The sequence below is a fragment of the Lagopus muta genome, chromosome 5, assembly GCF_023343835.1.
Source record: "Lagopus muta isolate bLagMut1 chromosome 5, bLagMut1 primary, whole genome shotgun sequence".
Classification (NCBI taxonomy): domain Eukaryota; kingdom Metazoa; phylum Chordata; class Aves; order Galliformes; family Phasianidae; genus Lagopus; species Lagopus muta.
The window spans coordinates 14,922,635-14,941,845 of NC_064437.1; the positions used below are offsets into that span (position 1 = coordinate 14,922,635).

The following is a 19,211-nucleotide window of genomic DNA, read 5'->3' on the forward strand; positions in this document are numbered from 1 at the left end:
GCTTAGTGTGGGTTGGAAAGAATTGGCTGGGAATGCTCATAGTGAGTGTTTCAGTGTTGAAGAGTAATTTCATGTCTTGAAGGACAGAAATTTTTCTTTGTTAAGTGCCAGCTTTCAAGAACCACAAAGTTGTACAGTACAGAAAGGTAGCAGTCTGATGAGTTTTAGTACAAAACCAACTGTCAGCTTGCTAACTGTTTTTTTCCTTTTTTTTTTCTTTCTGAGATTCCCTCAACTGTTCTGGGAAACTGGTATTTATTCTTGTGTGCACATCTTTCAAACTGTCAGGCATCTAGAGGGCTTTGTTAGGCTCATCTTTGATAAAGACAGTCAGAGAAGTTCAAGGTTTCGATGTACTGGGTTTTTTTTTCCTTACATAACTGCACTTTTCAGTTGATGTGGAACTCCTGTTCTTTGGACCGTGTTCTGAGAAGACGTGCATATTCTCTGTGCACATCAGAGATTCAGGAACAGGACTACCACTCGTGCTGCTCACACAATAGTTGGGATGTCAGTAGCCCACAGTTTTCTTTTGGAGGGAAGTATTATTTGAAGAGGCACAGTGATTTTCACCTCGAGTGCTACTTTCTTTCTAGAAATATCAGCATCTGTCCCTTATATTGTCTGAATTTATTGCAGTCACAGGTTGATGTTACTTTTTATTTATTTATCCCACATAAAAAAAGTTGAATTTTGTTTGGATGATCCGTTTTGAAGAATATTCTTAGTATTTTTGGGGTGATTTCCAGCTCAGTCTGATTATATCTTTCCTGGCATGGTTAAAAAAGGGGAGTCTTTTTCTAGCATGCTGTGGGGAAGCCTTCACTATTTTGTCTTGGGAAATAGGAATTAGCATTTATTTGATTCAACAATCAGCTTCCTGTTTCACAGGGAAGAGTTAGTATTTCATTTGCCTGCAAACATCCCTCCTGTGGAGCATCTTTGTCAGGGAGATAGAGGAAAGCTGGTAGTGACTGGGGAAATAGCTGCAAAGCAGGATGAAGAGGGATTACTGAAGCATTACTAGAAAACGTATAGCTATGTGCAAGACCTCATGTACTCCGCAGACAAGCTGACCTAAATTCTGCAGCCAAGCCTTCCTGGTTTTTGTATTGATGCGTTGTGGCAGGCTGGATGGATAACCCGCAGCAGATCTGTGTTTAAAGGAAAAAAAAAAAAAGAAAAAAAGAAAAAGACTGGGAAAATTTATATTTGAGTGTAAACACAGAGATGGCTGTCTTTATGACTGTGCTTAATCTGCCTAACACTTGTGTTGTTTTTTTTGTTTGTTTTTTTGTTATCCATTAGTTCTCTACTCAATTTTAAGTACTACTCATCGGGATGAGACTGTGGTATAAGTATTCTCATTAGGAAGCATGGAGAGGCTCTTTAATCCTGGATTTAAAGTATGTGGATGGTTTTAGCTATTAGAGGCTTTTATAGATTATTTAGCAAAGAAATGCTAGTATGCATCTTATATGAGTATATCCTATCAGTAAAGATGCAATTAACTGACCCAACATTTAGCCATCCCTTGGAGGCTGTGTGGAATAGGGTTAGTATTTGCTTGTCAAAAAATTGAATAGCTTCCACGTATGTTTTGAGACTGTATGTTTATTAGTGAAGGTTATTATGCACAAAAGTACATACAGGAAATGAAATGCCATCTGTGTCAAAATAAAGTTGTTGATTCTGACCTGCATGCAGAGCTTTGCTGCCGTTACTGCTTATGGTAGGGTTGTGACTTTGCAGTTTGGTTTCTACTGGCAAAGACCCGGTGTGATGGCAGTGACTGTTTCCTCCCTTCTTCTCTGGACAGAAGCTATACTGATGCAATACTCTCCTTTTCCTCAGCCCTCCCACATACATGCTTTCTCTACTGTGCCTCACAGCTTCCTCCTGAGATGCCCCTACGGCAACAAGGGACTTTTCGGCTGGTGCTGCTTGAGCTGGGTTTGAGGAAAGGAATGGTTTATGCATGCAGAAAAAAATTTGCAGTCATTAGAAGTCATTCTGCAGTAGAGTATTTGCTGGCAGTTGTGAAGCCTTCCCCTCACCAAAAGAGGAGAGATTCTTGACTCATACAGCTAAATCAGCAAAACACTGGTGTGTTGGGGGCTTTACTGTGCAACTGTTCTGGTCTGGTGACTGGGATCAAGTGTGAGTGTAGTGTATATTATATATAAACTGACATCTGGAAGCCCATTTCACAAGAGCGTAAGCTTTAAGCTCTTTTGAATTTAAGAGGAATTTCTGCAGTTGCAGACTGACGAAGTGCCAGGGGAAATAGTGATATCTTCAAACACAGCTCGTTTATTTTAAATCACATTTCACTGATGTGCTTTTAAAAGCAGCTCATTTGTATGAGCTATTTGTTCTACTCTATACACACAGCAAGTGGCAGTGCCACTGGAAGTAGAAGGAAGGAGGGGACCTGAGGAAGGCAAAGATTTGCTTGGTTGTTTTCTTCCTTTGTTTCTTGCTGCAGCACCAGTGAGCAGGGCACATGTTGTCCCTCTGTGTGGTGTAAAACAGAACATTAGCTCTCCAGAGGCAGGTAAATCGAATGGATTTACTTAGCACACATCAGCTCAGTCTGTGAGCAAACTGTAAGTGCACTGATACCATGCTTCCCATTCAGAGGTAATGTGAGTCAGCGTGCACTGAGCTGCACACCGAGTGCCAGGGTCAGCAGTGCTGGAGTCCTTGGTGCCCTGTGTGCCAGAGCTGTGAGCCTGTGGCAGGAGGGGATGGTGGCAGTGGCTGCTTGCTTCTGAAAGTAAAGGGAACGTGCTCTCGCAGTAGCTTTGACTGTGACTCTCCCAGGGCAGAAATGTGTACTGAGGAGCTGTGTGTTTCTAAGTGACCCCAGGCTCTGGGTTGGGGCTTTGCTGGCTTCCTCACCGGTCTGCCTACTCCTGTGTTATGTGGCCATTGATGTCAGCAATGATGTCGGTGTTGCCCGTGGCCGGTGAGTTGCTGGCAGTGCAGTTCCAGCCAGTTCCAGCCAGCTACTGCTGGGTCACAGCCAATTGCACCGGTTTTTGGAGCCCACGGCGCTGGGCGGTAGGCAGGGCAGCAGGCAGCACGGCCTGGGCAGGAGGAGAGGCCACTGCTCTGCAGGGCTGTGGGGCACGTGGTGGCCTCGTGGAGACAGAGAGCTCGGCTCCAGCACATTGCTCCACCACTCTGCTCCTCAGGGCAACAGGAAATACGGTGAGAAAAGGCTCTTGGGTTGGGATAAGGACGGGAAGACGGCTCAGCAGTTGCTATCGCAGGCAGCGGACTCAGCGTAAGGGAGATTAATGTAATTTATTACATGTTGATAACAGATGAGAGCAGTGAGAACTAAAAGCACCTTCTTCTCATCCACCCTCTCCTACCTCCTGCCTCCAAATGGCACAGGGGAATGGGGAATAGGGTTGCAGTCAGCTCCTAATGCTTTGTCCCTGGTCACTCTCTGCCCGTACTTCATGTGGTGTCCCTCCCATGGGATGCTGTCCCTCCCAAACTGATCTCGTGTGGGCTTCCCGCAGGCTGCAGCTCTCCAAGCAGTTCTCCAGCATGGCTCTGTACCACAGAGCCCATCCTTCAGGAGCGTGCTGCTCCAGCATAAGCCCCCACAGCAGGCTGCTCTCTGTGGGCTGTACCTCCTTCAGGCCACACCGCTGCTGCACCGTGGGCTCTTCCATGGCTGCACATGGAGATCTGCTCTGCACAGTGCCCCTGGGCTGCAGGGAGCAGACTGCTCCTCTGTGGGCCTCTCCTGAGCTGCAGGGAGCTTCTGCTCCATTCCTGAAGCACCTCCTGCCCTCTTCCTGCACCAACCTTGAAGGCTGAGGGCTTCTTTATCCCTCATTTTTTTCTTTTTTTTCTTCTCCCAGCTGCTTTGCTTTAGTGCTGCCATGGTATAGCTATAATACTGTGTCACTCTGTTCACAGCTTTTCCTGGGCTCCTTATAGAAAACTTTTACATTTAAATAAATAATGCATTCCTTAGTTTTATTTATTATTTCAAGTGCTAGAATTTGTTGGCAGTTAGAACTTTCTACTGCCTCTAGTGATTAAACGTAATAAACCTGGCTTTTGCTGTCAAGTTTCCAAACTTTTCATGCATCAAACTTTGCATTTCATGAAGTAACTGTTGCTCTGTGTTTTAATAGAAGCTGTAGAAAAATTTTCTGTACATAGTTAGAATTAGTTTCATCAGTAAGGCATCAACCTCTTTCCCGTGCCCTTAATACTTCCCCAGGAGCTGGACAGAGGAGTGTGAGAGGTAGAGCAGGGAGGTATAGGATGGGACAGCAGTGTGGAGCCAGGAACGTGGGTTGTGTGTTGGTTTGGTGCTGTGGATTCTGCTGTCCTGGGATGTGTACCCAGAGTGAGACAACCTGGCATGTCTGGCTGTTAGCCTGATGAAATAATCAGGCTGCCAAGAAATCCATCATTTTGTTAAGCATCATTGGAGATTTGTGGCGTGTTCATTCCTCTTTAATGCAGCTGATTTAAGATATGCAAATGTGTTTCTAGCATTCTGGCTGTAGTTTTTCTCCTTACAACTCTCGTAATTTAAATTTTTTGTTAGCTTATTTTGCACTCCTGTTCTGTCTGAACCAGAGTTCAATCAGAAGGCAGTATTGGAAGAAGAGTTCTGTTTCTTCCACTAAAACAGTATGTATAGACTGTGGGGGGTGGGAAGATGAGAACTGGTGTTCTTATCCATAAGCATTTAGCAAAGCTAATTTCAGTTGTGACTTATGTCCTTGTTTTAATTACTGAAGTTGTACTGAACAAAAAAGGCCCAAACCTGCTTTTCTTAGACATTAGGCTAAATCCTTACAGTAATATCCTAATGAGGGGAAGAACTGCTTCTGTTTTCCTTGTATATTGGATAGACTTACATACATAGCTAATAGAATTAAGGTGGTTTTTCTACAGTCGTAAGCTTCTCTTGTTTGTGTGGGTTGCTCACATACCTATCTTAGTAGGAAGAGACAAACACTTGAAATGGAAGAACATGATGAGGCAAGGGCTGTCATGTGGTGGGTATATATTTTATGCTTTGCATGTTGAGGCTCTGACCTATAAGTGTTAAGCAATGATAAACTGCAGTAGCTGGCAGAGGGATTTGGTGTGCAAGAGCAACACCTGAAACAACCTTTACTCCTTTCTTTGGAACGAGCCAGTTTAAAGGTTTCTGTTCCTCTAGCAGGGGTTGGACAAGGTGTTAGCCACACACTGCATGGCAGCATGATATTCAGCAGCCAGTCCCTTGGCCTAATGATTGTCAGCAGTCATATGATTTAGTTGCCTGATTTGACCTCTGGTTTTCTGCAATTGTTGCAGTAATTCTTTTGAGTCTGTATTAATTTTTCAGAAGTAATCAATAATAACAAGAGAAGCCATAGTCACTAATGACATCTGAAAACAGCAAAAAAAGCAAAAGACTAGAAAGCCCCCAGCAACAAGTTATAATCCGGTCAACAAGAGAGCTGCATGCAGCAGAACACACTCACTGAAGGGAGGTGGGTTAGGAAAGCCTGACTATCTTAAATTTTTTGAATGAGAACAAAGTTGTGCTTTCTGACTAAGTGCTCTGAGTAACCCTGTGGCTTGATGTTATTTCTAACATTAAATGGCTGAGTTTCACAGCTTGTCACAAAAGGCCTTGGGGCATTCTTGGTTTTCTGAACGATTTGATCAAAGATGATGGAACCAGGCAGGCTAAGGGGTCAAGGCGTTTTAGAAGGAGATCCTATTGAAAAATAACTCAGTGACCTTTTTGAGTTGGAGGTATCCCCAAGATAAGTTGCTTCTGATTGATCTGAGGCCAGGGATATGTGTGGCTCTTGCTTATTGAGTGCACTGAACATGGACTGATGTGAGTAGGGTTAAAAGGCTGTGTGGGTTAGCACTTGTTGAAAGTGTTTTCTGAGTTTGAATGGGTTAAACAGTGCTAGTGGTGTCTCTTGATTTATTTATTTTTTGAATTATTATTTATTTATTTGTTTGTTTTTATTTTGGAGTATTACCTACCAAAGTAAATGTGTATGTAGGAGATGGACATGTTTTCATTCTGTATGACTGGAAGTTACACCAGCAGTGTGTATCTTGTTTTCAGAGCACAGACCAGACCTTAGGAGCTGACTCACTGCTGTTTTGTAAGCAGGGTTCGCCTTTCTTTCATGTGATTCTGCATTTTTCCATTCTCCAGTCCATGGCAATTCAGATCTTCCCTAAGTGTGCTGGTGTCAGAAAGCCTGCTTCCTAGCACAGAGCCTCATCCTGTCTGCGTGGTTTGTACTCAGCCTGATTGATACCATTAAATTTAATATTTGGTTGTTTTGATTCTTTATAGATGTGCCTTTGTCAGGTTGTGCTACAGGGGGTTTTCCCTGTAGCTGTGTAATGTGATGGTTAAGAAATGACTACTAATCATTTGGAGGGGGGAGCGTATTGTAATTAGTTTGTTACTGTTATAGTCTTACTTCTGTGGGTTTGTTTTCGGTTTTCCCTACGCAATGATGGAGACTTTTTGTTTTTCAGACTAAACGACTTGTTTGACATGTATTTTATGTGGGCTGCTGTGCTGGGATACTGTGGGAGGGTGAGACAGGGAAAAATTGAAGGAATGGGGGGGGCATGGCTCTGTACAACTTGAGCGTTCAAGTTACAATTTCTGGTGTGCAGCACACCTTGAATTATGGTGCTGGAGTCCGCTGACTCTCAAAACCACTGAGGCTTATTCTTATGCTGTGGTAGCACTTTATTTAAGGTAGTACAGGTACTTTCCTATGGTTTGTAGTAACATTTTATTGCTTCCCTTTACTTGGTTCAATTCACTTGTTTTTTGGTTTTTTTGACTGGCAGTTTAGAAGTTAAGGTGCCAGAAATCTTCAGCTCTTTCATCTTTTTGTTTAACTGAGAGCTTTTCTTTAAATAGCTGTGCACAATTGTGTAAATCGAGCTCCCAACAGGTGTACTATTCATGTAGATTTGCTAGAGCAAAGTAAGAAGGCCTAATTAAGTGATATTACTGCAGAACTTGCGTGGCTGTGAAACTGATGAGTGTCATGTGAATTTCACATTACTTCTGTATGATTGGAATTGAGAACATCAGTGTGGGTTGCCAGTGGAGATATTCCCAGGGAAGCTATACATGAGAGATGAGAGAACCCAACAAAGGTTTACTTATTTACTTATTTATTCCTGTTCCTACCACTCCGCTGTAGCTACAGCAGTAGGGAAAAATGGAAGCCATTCTGATGGAAAAGGGGTGGAGTGATACCACTTTTCCTGATAGTAGCCCTGAGGCTGTGGAGAGAGGAGAAACTATAGGAAGCTTTTTATTTCCTGGGAGGAGTTTCGCATCTGGCACTGATAAGTGGGACGCCGATAGGAAGGCATCAGGCTGTAGAAGGGAGCACCTTCCTGCAGTGGCTGGACTTCGGTCTGGGTGTTCCTGCAGGAAACTCCACCCTCTCATTCCCTATCTGTCTGGTATGTTTTCTACTTGATGCTGTTCTCTTGTTATTGCTGGCAAAGAAACTCGGTGTGTGTGGGAGATATGCAAATGTGTTGCAACATTCTGATATAATTTTAGCGTAGGAAAAGAGCGAGCTCAGTACATAGGTGTCTCCAACTGAGCTCCAGTCATACAGCTGAGTTTACAAAATAGAGCTGCTAACTCTGAAAAAAGGTTTAGATGGATATGGAGTGTAGGATCAAGCTCTTAATTCTGTAAACATAAAAAGAGACTCCTGTCAAGGCGTGTTTCCATAAAGCTTAAATTCCCCTACAGACAATTGGAACTGTCTGTGTGAGTAAAAGAATGGATTATTTAATGGCATGTTATTGAGGATTTCTGGTGATGTGAATTTTATCATTGCTTTCAGCACATGCCATCACCAGGAGTGTACTGCTTTTGCTGTGAATAACTGAGGCAAGTCTTCTCTTCTCTTGTCTTCTCTTGTTTCTCTCAATGTAAAAATTCTAAGTATTGCTTTTCCCTATTTTTTTTTAAATATTATTTTTAGGATCAATGAGAACATGATCTTTCCATGGGAGAGAGAAATTAACCTCCAAAAATTCTTTCTCATACACAAATTTAAATATTGCTCTCAGGAGAGTGATGTAGCACTGGAATTGCTATCTTCTCCCAACAATTTAGACTTTGGTAAAGAAAATAGATAAATCACTGTAGAGCTTTGATGGCTGAAAAGATTGATTAATAATTAATTTAAAAGCAAAAGACCTTTCCTTTGTGTCCCAGATTTCAGCCGCTCAGAAGATTCTCACATGTAGTTTAGCATTTGAGTGCTGTGGACATGTTTGTTTTGATGGCCTTCCCTACACTGCAGATGTTTTCTTCCTTTGCTTTTATTTATGCATTATTTATAAAGATATAAATGTCAAATTCATTCTGAGTGTTTCAATGAGGTTACGACATCTTGAAAGAGCCAATATGACAGCCATTATTTTGAGTGTGAGTATGAAGGCCTATTCTACTTGTTTTATAACCTTTTTTGGGTGGCACCGGCACACTGGTTGTTTTCGGGATGAGCATAGTCCTGTTTTTCGGTGTTCACCTGCTCTTGCATGCAGTTTCATTTGCTTTTCCTCTCCAAATGTATGTTTTGTCAGATTTGTGTTGAGCTGGACTCCAACAGGAAAACCTAAGTCTGTATGCTGGGTTAGTGGTACAACTGGGGAACTTTGCAGACTGCAGTCACCTGACAGGATGACTCGAAACTGGCCCTTTGAATTCAGTTAAATTAGCTTAAGTAATCTTGACTTCACTTTTTCAGCTGCAGTGGGCCTAAGACAGGGGCTCAATCCAAGCCAATTTGTCGAAGGACAGAAGCTTCAGCATCCTTTTGAAATCTTTTCAGATGTACTCAGAGTGCTTCTACCCCAGGCAACCTTTGATTTGAGATACTCATGTGACTGATCCCAGAAGAGGCAATAAGCTGAGTTTTGTCTTTCTTTTAATTATTAATTGTCCTGTGCTAGGCACTTTTGATACAAAATATTGAATATCTTGTGTGGGTGAAGACATTTGTTTGCTGATGGTGTACAAACTGAAACACTCCAACTTTCTTTCACTTTTACTTATTTATAAATTTAAATAATGAATTAAAATCTGTAATAATTTTAATTTGGGTTGTTGCTATCATTCATAATTTACACCTGAAATGCTTTGTAAAATTCAGTTCAATAGTTCCTCTTGTCATTAAATCCTCAATTATGTCCTAGCTATAGTCTTCTGACCTCAATCCTTTAAAAAGGGGGATGGCTGTCAGATATTTGGCACTGAAATGTAGCTACAACCTTCTGGTGTTGATATTCATGGTAGTGCATCTTGTCAGGTATGCAGGGTGCAGCAACTTCTCAAGGCCTGAGTCTGTGAAGAGCTGTCTAGATCTTCTGGCTTACAGAATGAGAGGCACTTCAGCCTGCTTTAACCATGAACTTTATTTACCTTAGTCAGAAGTTAAGATTTAGTTGCAGTGTCAGATGAATTCTTCATAATGTGCTTTATGTTTCGTACAGCAATACTATGAGTAGGGTGAAAAGGAAAGGGAAAGGGTGCAAGACTGCTTTGCAAGCATAGCATTGGAATTGAACTCCAGTTTGCTAAGAGCAATTGTTTGTCTCAGTAATAAACAACAGCTTGTCTTGATACAAAGTAAAGAAGGAGCTGTTGTGTTGAATGGAATGGAGGTGGGGAAGATGAAGGGATCTTAGCTGCAGGGAAGGATCCTCAATTTTATCTATGAAACTAGAACTTGAATGCCTTTGTGGGTAAATGCCGTGTGCAGGGCTGAGTGGATGTTCACTGGCTGGGCCTCAGAGGAAGGACGGGGGAGCAGTGTGCTCTTTGGGGTTCTGAGAAGCACTGGATGACTTCTTGGCTTCGTGAAGATGAAACTTGCTCTGGCAACAGAACGGTCAGGGAAATTTGACAAGAGGTGAGAAGGGATAAGAGTGTGTGACAGGGCTGTTTTTACATTGTGGAAGGAAGAAGCGAGAGCTGGAATTCACAGCCTGACATTTCTGAATGTGTAAAGTAAACCAAAGGAAGCTGGTGGGTGCTGACCCAGAGCTGATTTGCTCCCGCTTGTCAAGTGATGTGGACAGGAGGACAGCAAGGAAGCATTGGGCTCTGCTTGAACTTAAGGGGCAGCTAATGGTGTGAGGGCACTGTTCACTAAGAAACATCACAAAGTGCTCTGTGCTGCTCTGGTGCTGGTGTCTGAGGCCAGCAGTGCTGTTGTGCTCAGTTCCCAGCTCCAGAGCTGCTTCTCTGCTGTTGGAAATCTCCTAATGCAGAGAAGGCCCTAAACAGTCATAGATGCAATTACTTTTTTTTGTTCTGTTGAATCAGCTCAGAACCCCTGGAAAAATGAGATAGGGGATACAGGGTGACCTGTATCCCTTCCAGACTTTGATTTCTCCTGCCTGCATACTTGCTTGTGGGGAGAGATGTGTGGCTTGAGCAGTTGGATGGCAAGGGGATCCTGTGGCAAAGGGATGAATCTGGCTGCCAAAACCTCCCCTGGGAAGCGGGCCCCACCAGAGGCGCTTACCTGGAATGATTGATCCAAAGAGTGCCTAGCAAGAGTTAACACTACAAAAATAATTGCAGAGGCAATACTTTTGCATTATATTTTGGTAACTTTTATAGCAATTTATCTCCTACTTATTTCACCCGTGAACAGGAAATATGTGAGAGTTTGTTTGATTTTAATAAACTGCAAGTAGTCGGTTCCTGTAAGTTTCCAAGGCCAGCTCCAAGAATGTTACTTGTCATGTGGAGTCACATGAAGCAAGAAATCCCAGACAGTAAGCCTGCCTGTGTTATCTAATGCTTGTCTTTCTCCTATTCTTGTCACAATTGTTGCAGTTACAGTGATGAAAAGCCTCTCTTGATGTTCATTCAGCCTGACTGCTCTTGTATGTTCTGGTGATGGAGGTAACAAAACCTGTGACTTTATCCAGGAAAAAAATAACACTCTAAAATATTCCTTTGGCTTTTCTAATGGAATTGTTTTTCACTGTATATTTCTGTTAATAGCAGTTGGCTTCTAGTTAACAAATACAATGCCCTGTGAAAATAATTGGTTATTAGGATTGGATTGGTTCCTGTGGTGCCCTTAGTGCTGCAGCTTTTGCTGGCTAGCTGTGACTTTGCTCATGTGCACAGCAGAGTTGTTTACATGCTTGGAATATGCTAGAGGCAAGGAGAAAGGAACGGCCTTAATGTGATGGAGCTAGATGCTCTGTGGGGGAGGCCTCAGCTGTTTGTAACAGGATCAAATGTTGGTCAATGTTTTGGGAAGAATGAGGTTACTGTTTATTAGAAAACTTAAGAATAATATATTACATGTTTTCCAGCCATCCTTAAAACGATGTATTTCTGATCCAGTCAATGAACATGTCACTCTTCTGTATTTTTGAACTCTGAGTGTCAGTGGTGTGCAGTAGGAGCATCTATGCAAACCACTCCTTTTTGGCTCTGGCTGCCTCTCGATGCCACCTTTGGTACAGAAACAGGGAGATGCCAGGTTTTCTTTCATGAAAAGCCCAGTGATGGCAGTGTTGAGGGCGTAGCTGGAATGTTGTGACTACTGTTGGGTTTGTTTTAAAGGCAACTGTGAGGATATATTGGCTCTGTAGAATAAGAAAATGGCTATTCTAGCATCAAGCCATCAACGTGAGAAAATGGCTTATCCCTTATTGCAAAGTATAAAAGCTGGAGGGAGAAGAAAGAAGAAACAGCTCTTGAAGACTGGAGAAAACAGCTGAAAACCTCCTCCTCTCCCTCCAGAGCTATTTTTTGTCAGTGACAAAACTGTGGGATGAGCAAAGCTGATTTGTATCTGCAGCAGGTCGTGGCTGTGATCTGAAAATGTATCCCCAGGAAAAACAGCAAGTGCCTGTCTGCGTGGGAGGGAGCACACCAAGTTGAGCTGGCTGGCTCTGAACCCGGAGTTCCTGTTTGCTTTCTGCCATCTTCCAGGTGATGCTTAAAATCTCCCAATAAGGGCCTTAAATCACAGTGCATTCTGTGCTAGGCTGTTCACAGCCCGTCAGCTGTTGCGTGGCAGGCTGGGCTTTCAGCAGGGTAGGTCCTGAGAGGAAGGAGTTGAGAAACGCGGTTTGCAGGGTAGGGCTGGGGATGGGGAAGGAAGGAATGGAGAAATCTCAGAAAACTGTGTCAGAATAAGAGGCTTCTAGAACTAAGGCTAGGTGCCTGTTGGAAATCCCTTCTCTAAAACAAACCTGACAAATAGTCTTGTACTCATTTACCAGAATTCAAGCTTGTTGTTATGGTTGCATGGTTTCTTGCATTCTTAGGCTGATTTGGTGTTGAACCAGCAGCATGGTGCATTGTGTTGTCTGGGCCCATCTCCCAGGGGAGGTATTTTGAATGGTTATTCCCCAGTAAATCCAGTGTGTGGTTCTGGAGTTAAGGGCTTGCCTTCACAGGCCACTGAGAGATTATTCAAGTCTGTCCAAGGTGTGAATTTCACGTGGGTTGCTTTATATCCAAGGCAGAATAATTGAGAGAGTTACTCTGATTCTGAGCAAGAATGAAGCAGTTTAACCAATCCATTTTTTAATTTATATGCTTTTTGTCTCTTAAGAAGTAATCCAAAGAGCTTTGTGCAGACAAAGCCTCAAAGTGGATTGTGTTACACAGGAAGGCTGCTCGTAAGGATTTGGGAAGGTTTATGTGGACATAGGAGCATTACTGCTCAAGAATAGTACTTACGTTTTAAAGGCACTCTGTTCTTTCATCTGACTTTAATATTCAGGCAACTCCTTCTGGCTCAGCTAACCTTAAGCAGAAATTACGAGAGGAATGTGGACTGACTTCAGTCTTTGCAACAGACCTTTGAAACATTGTTATGACTTCTTAAAACCATCATTAACTGTGTGATTACTGATGCTGCCTAATGTTGGGATAATTTGTTGCACAAGGTAAGGACAGGCCTCTCCATTTTGCTTATCAGTATACTGCTGCAGTCTCTTTTCCCCTCCTTCAGCTTCCCTTTCCTTCTGCTGCTTTAGTAGGAAGGGTGAAAGGCTGAACTACTGTATGAATTTTTCCTTTGTCATTTTTGGTTGTTTAAAATAAGCTGTGGTGTCTGTGCAGCAGCACCTAGTTTATTTCCTTTTTGGCTACTGAGTGTGGGCAATTATTAAACATCATAATGAATTTCTGCTCTAACTAAATGCTTATAAGTAGGTGCTTATAGGTGTCATGTGGGGCTCTGGATTATGAGGGAAGTCCATGTGTGCTGCAGCGCAGAATTATCTCTATAGACTATTGCCATGCTTTAGGATTTATTGGATATGAATAGTTAGCATGTTTATTTAAATCAAGTTATGCTGGAGACTGGAAGGTTCTGAATGTTTTTCCTGCTATAGTGGCAATTACAAAACCAAATGTTGTGGTTTCCTTGCTGAATATATTAAGTTTTATTGCCCTATTAAAGACTTGGTCCTAGAGGCTGAGGATTGATTCTGTACTAAGGTTTAATCCACCACATGTGCAAATCTGGGCAGAGGATGGATGCTTCTCCCTTGAGCAGATGAGGAATCTTTCATCTACACACAGAATGTGTGCTTTGTGTTGCCTTTCTTCTCCATTGAAACTGCCACACAGTAGTTTCTGTGGTAGTGCTGCTCTGAGAATAGGACTGAGGGCAGTTCCTTTTGCATCGTTCGTCAGAAAAGCAGCAGATGGCTGCTAGTGTGCATAAGCTCTTAACCTCAGGCTGGTGAGGAAGGGCCTGAATGTGTGTGTTGTCCTCTTTGGTTGACTCATCAAATTGGTGATTTGTTGAATGCCTTACCTTTACAGTTAAAGAAAGTGACAAACAAATACATATATTTTTTTTCTCTTTTTGTAGGTATCTAAAGTGGCTAACCATCAAACCTCCCTTTGTGCATTCTTGTTGGTTTTGTGTTGTTACTCCCAGACTTACTTATGTACAGCATTGATAAACAGAAGCAACCCCAAGGAAATGTGTATTTAATGCCTCAAAAGAGCACAGCTGTCATGAAGTTGAACTTAGTCAATGTTACTGTAGGAAGAAAAGTGTGAATGGAAAACAGAGACCTCTGAGAGTACTTGAAATGACCAAAAAGCTGAAATTCTGGTGTAAGAAAAGAAGGAAAAAACCCCAACCAACTAGGCTAACAGCCCTCTTGCTTCTGGGTACATCTAGACTTTTCAAAACAAAATGCAACAATGAAGGGGACAATGGATACATGAGAATCAATGAACGTTAGAAATCAGTAAGTAAGGGACTTAACTCTGCTTCTATTTTACATTTTAAGCATTAGGAAACATAATTCAAGTCACTTGATGAAGATAATGAAACAGATCATGCAAAAAAACCATATAAATATCCTTTAATACTTCCTTGTATTCGTGAAGGTGCAGAATGTGATATTGTGTCATTCTAACAGAAGATGAGTTTCTTTAAATCCATCATAAGGATTTGATATTCTAGGGATAGAATGCAAATCAGCAGTGCTGCAACTCAGCTGTTAAAAATAGTGTACTGAAAAGTTTGTGGGCCTGCAGACAACAATCTTTTAATAACTATTGACACAGAGGGTCTTAAAATTAACAGTGGCAGAGTAGAGAAGGGGAGGGTAGGTGACTGTGTTAGCTGTGTTCCAGACAGGCTGACGTTAATCTTCATCAAAGTACTGGAAAAGTTACAGCTGTGTTCAGTTGATTAAAAAAACCAACCAAACAAAAAAAAAAAAACAACCCCACAACGTTATACAGTTTAATGCCAATCTACATCACTTCATGGGAAACACATCTTAGTGACATGCTGGAAACCAGATTTGACTTGGGAAAGGGATTTGTGTGAGATGTAAGACAGGTACACCTTCCAAAGGCATGGGATACAGCTGCAGGAAGATGGTCCTTCCCTTGCAGGCCACTGCTGCAACCTGTCTCCATCCTTCTGCTACCTGTAGTTCCCTTCATCAACAACAGCTGGGGTAGCTAGCTCGGACTTCAGTGTCCCCCTTGGAGGCTCCTGTTCAGGCATGTTAGAGCATGTGCTATTTTGCAGAAGTAAATGAACTAAGAACTGACTAACTGGCATTTAACAGTTAGTCACTGGTGGTGAATCATTATCAGATGTGAATGCTTCCAGAAATCTGTCTTAAGGGGTTGAAACGAGGCGAAACTCTACTGAAACTTTTCATCATATGTCTGGAGACAGGACAGGGTCCGTGCTGATACAGCCAGCAGGTCTTGTTGCGGTAGGCAGTGCTGTAAGTGAGGGCAAGGCTGTTTATTCAGAGGATTTTGCACTGTGTGCGTGCGAGTGAGTTGGAGCAGTGGGCAACAGGAGATGAGAGCAGTGCTGGAGTTGTGTATGATTCTAAAGTTGGAGCAGCTTCTTTGTACGGAGCACTGGAACAGGCTGCCTAGGGAGGTTGTGGAATCTCCTCCAGACATATTCAAAATCCACCTGGATGCTTTCCTGTAAGGAAAGCAGGGGCTTGGAGCTACATGATCTCCAGAGTCTCTTCCAACCTCTACAATTCTGTGATTCTGTGGAAGTGTTACGTTAGGCAAGCAAAGATTTTGTGTACATTTTAACTTAGTCTTCAGGGCTAAATGCAGCAATAATAAGAGTGCAGTGGTCTCTGTTGTCCCCTTGGCTTCAGTAATTCATAAATGATAAGTAAGATGTTCCTCATATGCTGAAATAACCAAGCTCCAGCAGGCATTGCTTGGTAGCATATATATTGCACATCTCTATTAATACACGTGAACCATATGCTTGCATAGTGCCTCCAGTAGGTCTTATGTTAGGTGTTCTGAGAGCCATGGAAGAAACTATGGTCCACAAGTGATTATGAAGTTTCTTGACCATGTGGTATGGCATCTGATGGACTCTCATGCCACGAAGTAATTCCTGCCTGCAAGGTGGATGAGCTTGTGTGCAACTCTGTGCAAACTGTGCTCTCCTGCACCTGGAGTTGATCCTCCTTACATATAACCAGATTTGGAATCTTTGTGCTGCTCATCTCTTGTGAGGTAGTATGACTGATCTTTTTGCTCCTCCTGTTGAAGAGCAGTGACAGAGACAAGTAGAATGAATAGAACATGTGTAGTGGGAGGCCTTTGAGTAATGAGATTATAGACAACAGATTTTTTTGTTTTGTTCCAAGTTTTTTTCCATAGTGGATGGTTAACTTCTGGATCTCTCTGCCACGTGATATCATTATGGGTAGGAGTTAATTTGATCCTAGAAAGGATTAGAGATCTCAGAGAATGAAATTGTTTGTTTATTCTGTGAATAACGTGAATTTATAAATTCTTGTTTTAAGGTTTAAAAACAATTGGCAACAATGGGGTCTAACATAGTGGACAGATTATTTTATAACTGTTTACTAGGAAACTTATTTTGCTGTAACATCTGTTTCTAGCTACTCCCAACAACAGGAACTAGTGATTCAGAGATCTGTTTCTAAATTTAATATGAGAAGGAGCATAATGGTGGCTTCAGGAGCACTGAGGGTGTGTGTGTGAATAGGAGCTGGTGATAAAGGCAGAACTCACCCTGTGTGAAATGTGTTGTTGTGCCTCTGATTTCAGGGCACAGATGCTGATACACAAACAGGATACTTGTGTCAGAGTAACAAACTGGTTCTGAGCATTCAGCGTTTTGGTCATAGTATTGTACAGTGTCACTCCATTGTATTTAAAGTAATTGATCTACAGAAAAACTGCACAGTCTTTATTTTGAAGATTGATGTCTTTACAAGTGAATGAAGGAAAGGGAGTGAAGGAACAAGATTTAAGATGTGGAAGGAAGAAGGCCTGGCTGTGTTTTTCGATAAGCAAAAGTCTCCAGATTCCATCATTAACTGCCTCTTACATTTGCTTTGGAGAAAGCTTCTGTCTTTTCTTAAATGGAGTTAAAAATGTTTCCAACTTCATTGCTCTACTTTTTTTTCCTTTATTTTTCCTCCCAAGGGTATATGCAGGCATGCATACGCACAACCATAGCTTTCTTTATGACAATTACATCTGGTAGCTACTACTGGGCAGAAAACCTTGGCAGGCAGGTATAGGTGCAGGCATAATGCCTTGTGAAGGTTTAAATTTCAGCAAATGCAGGACATCAAACTCTCCAGCCTCTCTGTTCTTCCGGGTAGGATTGGTTATAGGAGTGGTCATGCCATTCCTGGCCCAAATGGGATCCGTGAGAGGACTTGCTTTGACAATCTGTGTTAGGATGAAATGAACACCTTAGTAGTAATACCTCCTTGGGCTGCCTGTCGAGCTTGGATTGGTATCCTTTGGCAATCAAGCAGGGAAGGCGGAACTTTGAACAGAGGCAAATACAGCTGAAGTCATAGGTGCTCTGAAAAGCAGCATCAATAATCATAGGCTGAGTGTGATGTTTTGTGGCTCTTATATGAAGGCTGCATTTCTCCCTGTGTACAGTCACTCCACCACAAGTTAAATTCTTTGTTGAAGAAAGCTCTATTTTGAAATGCCGAGTCTGAAGCACAAATGATATGCTGGAGCAAAAGACTCCTGGGGGATTTTTTTTTATGAGATGGATTTTATTTGTTAAATGGGTTTTCAGTAGTTGTTCAGTACGTGCTATTGTATTGCTTGCATGATGTCTTACAGTGTCACTGGTCTGATCTGGACTGTGATGATTGCATGAATTGCATCATTTGCTAACTGTGGAAAGATGGCTGGATCCAAGAGACATTTGTGTGTGCGTGTATTTTATAGTGTAATTGTAAATTGTAAATTAAAGATATTCAGTTAATGCCAAAGATGAGCAGTATTCATGTTCTTGGTGTTCTTGTCTGCCCACAGGAGTTCCAAGAGTCAAAGCAGATCACAGAGGAAGCTGAAGTTGCTTTTGTATTTTGTTTGTGAGCAGGAAGTAATGAAATAAGTTATGTAGTCTTAAGACATCTTGGAAATTGAGACTTTTAAGTGATCTTTGGGCTTCTACCAAGGAACATGCTTCTGGCAATCTGGTTTTGTGTATTAGAAGAAAAAAATAAAAAACCACTAGAAATCCCTTGGCTTTAATTTATAGAGAAATAACTGTACTTTGCTAATATGTTGGCCACGTTGGTTTCTAGCGTATGGTTGTGGCAATTCATAATTTTATACCGTGTGGTTTTCAGTGACTTAAATTACTAGGAAGAAATAGTTTGGCCTGTGTTGATCTGTGAGATGGTGTTACATTTGGCTGGGAGACCTTGTCTAGGAGCTGGAGGATCAGGCCTGTGGCCTGTTGTGGCTTTGACAGAGACAGCTGTCTCAGGGCAGGCTGGTGGCTATAGCCTTGGTGTGTAATAGGAGAATCTGATGGTCCCTTGCTGACCTTTGCCTTCCTCAATAGAATTGCAGCACTGCTAATTGTAAAGCTTAAATGCAAGCTCAACATTGAAAGCTTGAATTTTTCGTGTTAAGCCTTTTGCTCATTGCAGTAAAACTTTCATTTTGATTCTGTGTTATACAGTGAGGGGGTAGAGGGATTTTTATTCAGATCTCTGTTCAAATTACAGCTATTCACAAGCAGCAACTCAGAAGAAAGAGGTTATTGTATGTAACTGGCTAATTTCAAATGTGCCATCATCACATTTCTTTTTGTGTGTGCTGACTGAAGACAGTAAAGATTACTTAATAAATGACTCATTATTACTCTTATTTATATAACTAAGATCCTGTAGTCTAAGTCTGTTGGCATTTACTTCCACGAGAGTTCTGACTTTTGGTGGGGGTTTTGTTTTTGTTTTAAAGCTACTTCACGATTACTCATTTTGTTTGTACATTTTTTGTATGTGTACAGCCAATTGTATCTCCTCTTTATAGGGATGGAAGTAAAGCTTTATTACGATCTATCTAACTTAATTTGACAACACATGAATCAATGATTTGGCACTGCTTCAGCACAAAACCTATGCTGAAGTCTAAGAGATCTTATTCCCAGATTAACCAAAAGTGGAAACCTCATCTGTGCTTTTTGCTTGAAAAGCATGGCTGCAGCCCGTGAGGCCCTTGTGCTGCTGAAAAATATATGCAGCTGCTCACATAGCTAGATAAAGAGTTCTGGTGTGGATGGGGTGAGTGAACACTGTTGCAGGCTTACTTTTGAACCACAGGGAACATACTGATATGAGGAAGA

The 19,211-nt window shown here is 41.9% G+C and overlaps 1 protein-coding gene across 7 annotated transcripts in view; it reads left to right on the plus strand.

The window, feature by feature from the left end:
- Window positions 1-19,211, plus strand: part of LRRC8D (leucine rich repeat containing 8 VRAC subunit D) — a 46,009-nt gene that overhangs the window by 9,773 nt on the left and 17,025 nt on the right. Inside the window, exon 1 of one of the 7 annotated variants that reach the window (XM_048944134.1) lies at window positions 3,193-3,216. The exons of 5 other annotated variants lie outside the window; for them this stretch is intronic. The gene's annotated coding sequence lies outside the window, so the exon portion shown is untranslated. Of the gene's footprint in view, window positions 1-3,192; window positions 3,217-7,394; window positions 7,501-19,211 lie in introns of those variants that run through there. One more of the 7 variants, XM_048944124.1, reaches the window with a different exon arrangement.